Below are 11,405 nucleotides of genomic sequence, written 5' to 3' on the forward strand. Positions count from 1 at the left end.
AGAGCACTTAAGTACTCACCTGGATACATCGTGTTCCCCGATTTTTAACGTGTTCCACAGAGACTTATACATGAAAGTTGGAAGTTTTACGCATCCCCTTTTCCAAGTTTTGAATTAGATGGTTTGTGGGAGACAGCAAAGCTCTCTTGAAGGAATTAGGAACTGTTCCAGTTTACGAAAGTATTTATTTCTGTCAAAGTGCTTTAGCACGCATGCAACTTCTTAAAACTTGTTAACAAAGGTAAATTATACAGTTGTTCCCCACACAGAGAAAAAAACTGTCAAAGCTGAATTATCTGATGAAATGGTTTAAAGGTTGGCTTTAAAATACAGAGCTGAAAACACTTCACCAAGAACACCTTGTTCCTGTCTTCAGACGAATTTAAAAGAAAAAATAATCAAGAAAATCAGTGACAATAGTTACATCTATCTCCTTCACAGTGGTAGAGAGACATTCCTTGTGGGTCTGTGGCTCCATGACATAAAAATCTTTAAAAAATATTAAACACTATCTACTGTTTGGAATGGAACCAAAACGCAGTGTATTTAAATTGTTCTCTCAATTTCACACAGCTAAACATGTAGGCAACCATTTCTTCCTTTTTGCAGGGCCACGAAGCTTAGTCCCACACGGGCCACACACTAGGAAGTTTTAGAATGTGAGCGAGCGTTCACTTATGTTTTGAAATAAAATTGTCTGAAGAGCCATAGAAAAGGTTAACAAGAAAAAACAATACAAAAATGCACAAGGAAGAAAAATGCAATTAAGGAATCCCCTCCTGAGCTGAGGCAAATGCTTTTGCTGCTCCAGCAGCATCACCTGACAGAAGTCTTGCCTTCCTCTGGATGCCAAGTGCTTGGAGTCACACTAGGCCATGTGTCACCCAGGTGTGACAGGTTAAACTGGAAACAAGGAATACCAAGCATAATATATGGGGGGCTTTGGGCCGAAATATTGTAATAGAGAAAACGCTTCAAGAACTTTGGAGGGCAGTTGGATTCATTTTGGAATGCTGCAGCAGATAAATATGGTTTTCTGCTAAAAGACAAGGTCTTGGGGAATCAGTTGTTGTTGTGGGAAAGTGGTTTGTTGGAAGACACTGAACAAAAATTCCCAGCTCTGGAGCAAAGAATACACCTGTTAGAGCAGCCATAGCATTCGTTAGGCTCACAAAAAGCAAGGTCAACCTATCAAAGCCTGCAAACCTGTCGGTTGTCCACGTTCAGTACAGGAGGAGAGCAAACAAGGAGTGCTGCCTACCATTTGAGTTGCATGAGAAGAATCTGTCTGAACTAGGATTTGTGTGCAGATGTGGATCATAAAAAGTTGCAGACAGAACCAGCAAATGCAGCAAGGATACCACTGCGTCAGCAATTACTAGAACAACTGAGAATGGGGCTGTAACTCAGTTTCAGGTTGAATGGGCTCATAAAAAGATGAGCATTAGTTTGCCAGCAGCCAGGACACAATGCCATGACAATCCAAGGAAAGCATTTATAGGTGTGTTTGTGATCATGAATTTCAGCCCCGAGTTTGAAAGTAGTCATTTCCTTTCACAGGGATGCATTCTTCATTTTCACCCATGTATCCGGTACATCTCCTTAAAGGTCCTGGGTTTAATTTAAAAGTTTAAGGTTTCATTCTGAAATACACACATCTAAGATCTTATTAAAAAGTATGGAACAATAATGTTTGACACATGAGCAGAAGAAACTTTGCTCTTGAGACCTGGAATGATTTACTGGCAAGAGTAATGGTTGGTCTGAAAACAGATGAGGACATCAGTCATTTCAAAGCTGGTAGAGGGACTTCTTCATCAGGAAAGAGAAGAAAAGGACACTGACTATTCACAGGGAGAAAATGCCCTACAGTCCCTGCTAGCCTTCCCCAAAACACTGCACTGCACAAATTCTTAACAGCCAGGTTAAGGTGGTGTATTTTTAGATTAATCACTATTGTTTCATTCAAAAGTTTATTTTCAAGTCCTAAGAAGTAGCTGAGTGTGAGCTTGGGCACTAAAAAAGCCATTTCTTAAAATTTTATTGGGTTTTCAAGTTTCATTTGCCTGTGATCTTCTCAGGGTATGCACATACTGTGTGCACAGCATTGGTGAACTACAGGGCATGTAAGTTGTTCAGAGGTTGCTTTTGGAACGATAGTTATCAGTTACATCCTAAGAGACTTTACAGTGTTTTCATTTAAAAGTTTGATGTAAAAGGCACATGATGACCATGAACAAGAAATTTTTGTGGTTTGACAGCATTTTGTTATCCAAAAGATGTAGGAAGCACCAAAACCTCTGCCTCAGATTCCAAGTATAACAGGGTCCTGGGTACTCTGATCTGTAACCCCGGTATTAATTCACTTCCCCTTACAAAGTTTGAGGATGATACTGGCACTGAAGGTGAGTATGAACTGCTAGTACTTTGTGAGAGAGAATATTGGAGACCTACCAGATTTCTGACAAACTGCCATATTACTGAGATGTGCAAGTTCTATGAACTGAAAATACTTTATATTTTGAGCAACAGACATGTACTGTGGTTGCAGGGAAAAGAGATAATGTTTTGGTCATGGCAGACACAGACATTTTCAATCCTTGCAAAAACTGTTGGTGAAAAGAACCCTCAAAAGCCGCCAACTAACCCTGAATAAGTCTGGCTGACGCCTGGCAAAAGTCTATAATTAAATCAGCTTGGAAATCTACGGTGTGGCAGGGCAGGCTGCAGCTGCAGAGCTCAGGTGTAGCACACAAGCCCTGCCACACCATAATTATGGAGGCCAGGTTTCCCACGAGTGCGTGTCTTAACAGGTGACTGATGTTTGTCTAGGAAGATAAATCTCCACTGCATTTTTTTCCTTAGTGGAGTTGTTTTTATGTTCCTTCACGGTGTCAATTCTCCATTGCTCAGTGAGATGGGGCCTTTCACTGCCACCCTTCCTCTCTGAGGACACCATCAGGTCTCTTTTCTGCAGCCGCTCATTTTCAAGGAACAGTTGGAGCTTATCTCTGGGATCTGCACCTTGCCCCGTCTAATTCCATTGAAATTGACCGCCAGGTTCAAAAGTTCCTGGGAAAGCTGCACGTATATGGGAACATGGGAAAGCATAAACCTCATTTCCTTGTGCAACTGGATAAGAGCTGCGTCTTTTGAACGAGGAGTTCTTTTTCACTGCCCTTCAGACATGGTGACCACATCCCCTTTGTCAGACACTTGGCTCACACCGACCCAGACACCTGGCTGGGAGAGAGTGTGGGGGAGGGAGGGTCAAGGAATGGTAAGGAAAAAATTCACGGTTCTCATCTGATGAGACCATGGTCATAATTAAACATAAATTACAGTAACACTACTGAAGACGGGTAGTAAACTAAACCAAAGCTGAGTCTGTCTGATACTGCCAAAGAAGCTCATGGTCACTCTTCAAAATCAATTGCCAAAGATGAAACAGTCCCAGGTCACTATAGCTGACAACATCAAAAGAGAAGGGAAAACTTTAAAATTACACAAACCCTTATTTATTGGAGTTTCTTTAGTTATTCCTTGCCATTCTGGTGAGTTTTCCCTTGTGTACTGTGTACCTGTGAACAGTCTTGATTGGATTACTGGAGATGCTTATTTCTTTTCTCCCCAGCTGCAGCTTTTCCTCATTGATGAGTATGGATTAAATTATAAGAATTGTGGAGGAAATCTCTCCATGATGCTTTTATTGAAACTTTCTTAAATTAAATATATCTTAGAGGGGATAAAACCAGGTAATAAAACCAACTCAAGCCAACATAAATCTGCAACTGTATGCTACAGTCATGCACCTCTATAGAGGAAAATAATTAACAATCACATTTTAAGGACAATATAAAAATGCCGTGTACTACCACAAACAAGATAAAAACCCCAATCATCTTTATATTTTCATTTCATATCTTTCTTTCTTTCTTTCTTTCTTGCATATCTCAAAGACCTTCTATCTTTTGATAAAAGTATTAAGGTCTTTGGAGCAGACGGGTGCCACCCTAATATTTATAAACTCCGGAAGGGCCCCACAAAGCTGAGTAAGTGCTCAGAGGAGCTCTGATGTAGATAAATGGCAAGGAATGCTGCATCTGCAGGAAATCCTCATCTACACCATCCGTGCCCGATGCTGAACTTGGAACTGGCAGTTGCAGCTCTGGAAAGATCCCTCAGACTCACCCAGGCAGTTTTGTGAAACCACTGCTGCAGGGTGCAGTGACGGTGAAAAAAAGCCAATACAATATTGGGCATGTCTGGACAGGCTTGAAAACAAGGCAGGAGGTGTCATTTTGCCTTCACATAAAGCTCTGGTGCACCCACAGCTGGAGGGCTGGAACGTTTCAGGCCTCCCCATCTCCAGAAGGACAGCAGAGGAGTTTGCAAAGGAAAAGAGAGAGAAGGGCAACAAAAAGAAACCAGGGATGAGCCCTCTGCCTTGACAGGAGTGTGCAGAAGGCTGGGAGTTGCTAATTTGCAGGTGTAGGGTATGGTTGAGGTTTATAAAATCATGAAGGTGATAGGCAAGGTGGTGGCAGAATTGTTATTCACCAAATCCTGAAATACTGAAACTAAAGGATGCTCAGTAAAATAAGTAGTGAGGTAGTTTAAGGCAGATACATGAGTGTACTTTAAAAAAAATAAATTATACACACACACTGGGTAGTGAACTTTTTGAGAACTTGCTGCCACAGGAGGCTGTGGACATAAAAAGGTTTAAAAGGGAATTAAAGCATTTCAGGGATGACACATCTGTTATAAACAAATACTGGAAGGGATAGGCAGGGGTGTGCCATGGAGCATCCCTGTACAACAAATGTAGGTGCTGGGGAAGTAGAAGGGGACTGGCTGAAGGTTTTGGGTAGGCTTTCATGCACTTTCTGAACTCTCCTACTGCCACTGCTCTGTTTTCATTTTCAAAGGTGTAAATACAGTTTTCACTGCAAATTATGCAGTCAGTTTTTCCACATTCAGGGAAACCACGAGTCAGCATTCTTTACCCAGGAAGGCCTTGTTACTGATCTCAAGTTTTCCCTGTTAGGTGAGGAGGACCAGGTGAACCCATTAGGGCATTTCTTATATTTTCGGCCTCTTAGTTTCATCCTGTGTTTAATTTTTCATTCCCAACTTTGTCCTTTATTTTGTCCTCATTCTGCCACCAATTTATTTTCCAAACCCTATTTATGAGGTTTAAGATACCTAGTTTTTATTACTGCATTTCCCAGATGACTCTCCCATTAATGTGCAATAGTGCAATCCAAAAGCTGACAAGGCTTACAGTTGAAGACTTCTAAGACACAGCTATGGCTTTACCACTTACCCGTAGCCTCAGGGTAAGCCAAGCTTACCACATTTTAAAACTTTAGAAGACAATACTAATTCCATAAATAATTATTTACCAAGTATTTCATCTTCCTCCTTATCATTCAGGGGTTTTTTCCTTCCCTTTACTGCTAGGTTTCTCAGCCTACTTTTTTTTTCAGATGGGTTATAACTTCACAGAAGAGAGCAAACACCCTCTGCCTGACCACTTAGTTACTTCCCACTTCTTTCTCCCCCTTATGCTTTCCCTTTTTGAAGTGTTATGATGACACTGCATGATTATTCATACCCAAACTTAAAGGCTTTTTTATTCTTCAAGAGCAAAACCACCTGCAATGGAAGGAGTTAGTACTGACTTCCTGATTTGGACTGGCCAAGTTACCATTGAGAAAGCTTCTTGTAAGTCTTTTGCCTGCAGGAATTCAGTCCATAGATTGTTTGCAACAGGTCTTTGAAATTTAGCAGGAGAAAAGTCCTAGAGGGTAAAGATGTATGCTTTTCCATGTCCCATGAAATTCTATTCTGGTCTAACACAGGGAAAAACTGGGAGGAAAATACCTTTTTTCCTATGGCTAATGTTGGCAGCAGCACTCTGGCAACCATCCAAGTGGACCAGCCATGGGTATTCACATCCCAGGAAGCATCCGCAGCACCCGATGTTGTGCTGGGAGCCTGACACTGGCTGCAGCTAAAAAGCTGTTGTGGAAGTGAAGTTTGGAGACAGCAGAGAAAGAAAAGACAAACTCACACTCTGCAATAGCTCTCTAAATCCAGTACATAGTGTTTCTCTGATCTGTCCCTTTATGGGCTCAAGAACACTCTTATTTTGAAGAAATTCGAGCCATACTCCCTTGATGATCACTTGTGCACTCCATATGGTCCAAATCTCAGCAAAGATTTCTATGAGTAGCTTGGGGCCTTTTCATTTGGAAGCAAAAAAATGCTTCCACAAAGGCAAAATATTTTTTCTTTGGAAAAAGGCATTTTTGTGCTATGTCTGAGACTATTTTCATGATTGCTGCCCTATTTGCTCTCACTATTGGAATGTCAAATGGAGAATATAACAGAAGGTGGGAAGAAGTGGGAGAAGGATCTTAATGTTAGGACAGGAGAGTGACACACAGATGAACAAATTGTTATTTACATTGTAGTAAAGTGTGGTCCCTGGTGATGCTTTACCCGGTGTTTACACACGAGGCCAATATGCTCAGCTTCAGTTTTTATCAGCCATCAGTGCTTATTTGGAGACAAGACTTTGCCCTCAATTTTCTCACGGCTTCGGGTGTACAGCAATATCAAACACATCTCTCTGCTCCTTCACCAATGTAAAATATGTTATCATAGAAGCAGAGAAAAGCAAGAATCATGGAAATATATAAACACTTTTTAAAGAGCTGTGAATACCTGTTCTAACACATATGTATTTTACTGATGATGACCCCTAATCAGAAGCTCTGTCTGATGCTGGTAATGTCCTTAGCACAAGTAAGACAAAAGAATCTAACAGAACTAAATTCTAAAGATTATATTTTTACTGTAAATTAAGGAGGACAACACTTCAGGAGTAATTACGTTTTTTGTGAGGAAAGCAGCCAGAAGTAACACTTTTTGATGAATTCTAAATGATTTCTGCTTGAGTTGAGGTAGAGCTGGACTTTGGGTGGATGCATTGGCTTCTTTAGAAGGAACTTAAGGAAATTAGGGCTCTGATGATGAAGAAAGGAGGATCTACTTTAACACCTCTTGCTTCCCCAGCCTATGGGGCTAATTAAAGTGATCCATGTTGCTGACAGTCCTCCCAAGCCTCTGTCCTGTAACAGGCACAGGAACAGAGTAGGAATGCACACTGCTGTCCTCACCATGCTGTCACCATTCAGATCCCTCGGACTTCCTTGCTGTTTGAGTTCTCTTTGAGGAAGATGCACCAGTACTGTGGTGTCCATTACGTGCTCCACACCCATAGGTTTTGGATGTGCCTGTGCTCAGTCATTCCAGATTAGACAGGAGGCTCGAATTCAGTCATAATAACTGATTCCTTCAAATAAGAGCCAAACAGGATCAAGCATTGTCTCCTTTCAGAAGAAAGGAGATGCTATCTAAAAAATTTCTAACTGCTAAGCATTTATTTACAGTAATTGTCAGATCAATGGGTAAATCCTACCATGAGTGGGAAAGCTGTGACTCATAGTACTAGACCTGATGAAGGTTGTGTTGTCCCTCCTTTGGGAAGTATGAAGATAAATCACAGAGCAGATGTGGCCCAGAGTAGTTGTACCTGTCCAGAAGCATGTCAGCTCAAGAATGTGAACAGCATGCACACCAGGAATGGAATATGTACAGGGAAAGGCACTAGTATTGCCTCTGCTGTGTAGCTACAGCCAGTGCTCATCTGGTCGGGTAAACCAACATTTTGATGAGTGATGGTTAATACTGTTTTCTCATCTTGTGAGTTTCTAATACAGAATCACATGTGAATCCTCTCATTAACTTTAGGCCTCAACGCTGTAGATGTCTAATCTGGTCTAGTTGTCTGGGTTTTCTTTACAGCCAGTCAACAGATATGGGCATTTTTGAGGCATAATCACTCTGGATATGCTGGAGAGGCAGCAAGTATCTCCAGCAAAAGTTTTCCTTTTATAAAATAGGGATATTTTGCCTTTGATCTTTCAAAGGGGGATGCTTTAAACTGTTCTATTAATATAGTAATAGATGTTATAAAAGAAAAGGGGAAAATTACTAGCTTTAAAAAAAGTAATTAGGAAGGTATTAATTTTTTTTCTGGTCTGGCTTTCACCTTCCACAGGAGTGAAAAAGATGTCTCCTCAGTATTTCTGTGTTGTTCTGCGACCAGCAGGCACCATGGATTTTGATAGGAATCTGCCTGACTCCAAGTGTTAGCTCTTAACAAGAGCAGTTCACTTTGTAGCTTGTATTTAACAACTGGTTCAAGCCAGAACCTCTTAAAGACAAGGTTCTCAGCAACTTCCCTGTGCATCCCGAAATTAAACATTAACATAATAAGAAAGTTCAGTTACTAACTTAATCTAACTTAATGAATAAGCACATGCTCAATTAGTCTCTGAGGTAGTCTGCACTGATTCATGGAATTGGAAATATCTCCCAGAGTATCAATACTCTTGCTGTCAGATTGGCAGCAAGTCTGTTAGTTCCGGTTGTGCCGTGTCCTGAAGCTAATTCATCTCAACCTGTCGTGGCTGTTGGCTGTCAGAATTTCTCAGGTAAAACGGCTGTGTTGGTGCTCCTCCTTTGGAAAAAGTGTCACATATTCCTCTGCATATGTCCACCTGGTGTGTCAAGTTTGTCTCTGACCACAGGATATTTGCTATGACATTACTGCTGTTTGCAGTCATTGCTTTTCATTATAGGTATTCCCACAGTTGTTTCTTACAAAATGCTGACAGCTCCCAGTACCCCAGATTATGTTTCTTTTTTACCTTCCCTCCACCCCATCTTTTTTCCCATATAACTGCTGGTTGCCATGACTTTGACATAGTTCCTAGAGCAGGCATTCTTGTTTTCAGTTGTCTGTTGAATAAAATGTGAGCAAGTAACAAGTCATATTACATTAGTACCACTCCATTATTTAACAATACTAAGTACAGATTAGAATTGGCATCTGTTCCTTTAACATATTTGCTGCCAGCCTTCAGAGGCTGGAGATGATGGAGGTGATAGTGATATGACTAAAGTTATATTTCAGAGCAGAATGGTTAAACACGACCCTGCTGAATGTCAGACATCACTATGTCAGGTATACCAGGCCCAGCATAACAGATCAAATTTGGGATGACAACTTTCTGAGCTGTTATGTTTTCTAACAACACTCTCCCAGGAAAATGAGAATACACTCCATACAAATCTAGGAGTAAGGGACTTCTGACTAGATTTTCCTTTCCAGCCAGGACATACAAGTTTGTTTCTCCTTTGCATTGGGAACAAGTACTTGCTGTGTCATGTGACAAGTGTTACCACTTCCTCAGTGAATTCATTTGTTTAGGATCAGAACAAATCTCTAGAACATTTACTTGGAGTTTTCAATCCCTAAATGAGTTTCCTTTGCCCATCTTATAATTTTTCAATAACATCTTAAAATTACCTTTCCAGTCTCTTTAAGCATCCCCCTGACACTAAGAGCATACCCTAATTCTGTTTTTACTGTTGCTTTTTATCTGCTTGATTCACTTAAAATCTGACTGGATCTTGAACCACGACCTAGTTGTTAAATGAGTAAGTGTGCCTCCAGCCACCAAAACTTTCCTAGGTTTGCATTTAACTTGCAAATCATATTTCTGTACCTGAATATCCCTCTTTAAAGTGCTATTTCCCAGGTCCCTGTGGCTGACAGTAAATATCAGCTAAAACTGAATGCTGGGGAATGAGAGCAGGAACCTTTTTAGTTGTGGTGCTGGCAACCATTCTTTCCTTCTCCTTTTGAGACTGGCATTTTATTGACACTTGTGATGAGCACACCACTGCTTTACAGCTCAAAGAGAATCACAGAGTCACAGAATGGCTTGGCTTGGAAGGGACCTTAAAGATCATCTAGTTCCAACCCCCCTGCCATGGGCAGGGACACCTCCCACTAGAACAGGTTGCTCAGAGCCCCATCCAACCTGGCCTTGAACACTTCCAGGGATGGGGCCTCCCCAGCTTCTCTGGGCAACCTGTGCCAGTGCCTCACCACCCTCACAGTAAAAGGAATCGTGCCACTGCCTTTCTTGTAGTGGGTGGCAGAGAACTTTTTGTTCACTGAAGGCCTCTCCTTCAGTTTTTCAAGAGCTTTGTCACTGGCAGTGGCCCTCGTTTCTGGAGTGCTTTGCTGCGCCCTCTGCTCTGCAGAGCGTCAGGCTCAGAAAGCTGGTTCTGGCAGCCCTGTCAGGCACAAATTTGCCTACAACATTTGTCTCTCCAAGGAATCTTTAAACCCTTTCTTGTCTGTCAGGCTAGGTATACTAATGATAACATCAACCTCCCTCGTGTGATCATTTCCTAAACCATTCCAGAAAATGAGCTGGATTAATGAAGACTTATTATTTAAATTGCTGAAGCTACCCAGCTCATTTTGACAGAACACAGGAGTTTCTGCCATGACTGCTACAACCAGAATGGATGTCTATTGGTCCCTAAGCATCTGGTACATCTCAGTTGTAAGATTATATGCCTTAGTTTAGACCTCATAAACTAAAGCAGCTATGACTAAACTTCTGAGAGTGTGGTCATATGCTCAGCTAGTTGTATGTGACAGCACGAAGCTTGCATGGGTTAATTTGCTCCACTGAAAGCTCACTGATTTAAATTTGGCTCATATATCTGTACTGTCCATTGCAGTCTTCAGTGAAGTTATACCCTTAATTCATTGTATTTGTGGTTCTGGGCTTTATTCTGTCAACCTACAGAGCCAAGATGTTTGAGTGATTCATTCCCTGTCTGATGTCTCGCTGACCACCATGGCCTAACCTGTCTCTCTGCACCAGCTCCTGGATTTTTCCAGGGCTCTGGAAATCTGTGGTTCCCTGCCCTGACCAGCCTTACAGCTGATACTGTCTGCTCACAGAAGCTGTGGCTCAGAAAATGTCCAAGTCTTGTACTTTGAACTCCATGGATGGCACTCATAACTGTCACTCATTTCTGAAACATAACCCCCTAATGCTGAAAATGTTTACACTTTGCTGTGGATAGACAGAAAATGCCGTCAATGTAATCATAATTAAAAAAGTTTTCATTTCCACACTTCAGGGTTTCCGTCTTCAATGCGAAAATGTCACAGGTCTCAGCAGCCCTGTTACTCTCAGCAGACCTCTCTGCTGTTACTCAGTACACCCTGCTTTTACTAGAATTACATTTGAAATAAAAAGTTAAGATTTTCCAAAGAACTTCTGGTTTTTGTTTTAAGTTTAACCTCTCACTTCAAATAAGAGGAGGCTGGTACCATCGTTTGCTCTGTTTCTTAGATACTACATTATGCATTTGCCTGATTTTATTTTTTTTTTAGCTTTTCCTCTTTGTTCTTTGATTTTCCACATTACACAAATGACACAGTAGCCCTAAATATA

Source organism: Neopelma chrysocephalum, unplaced genomic scaffold, assembly GCF_003984885.1.
Source record: "Neopelma chrysocephalum unplaced genomic scaffold, ASM398488v2 Primary Assembly neopelma1_76, whole genome shotgun sequence".
NCBI lineage: Eukaryota > Metazoa > Chordata > Aves > Passeriformes > Pipridae > Neopelma > Neopelma chrysocephalum.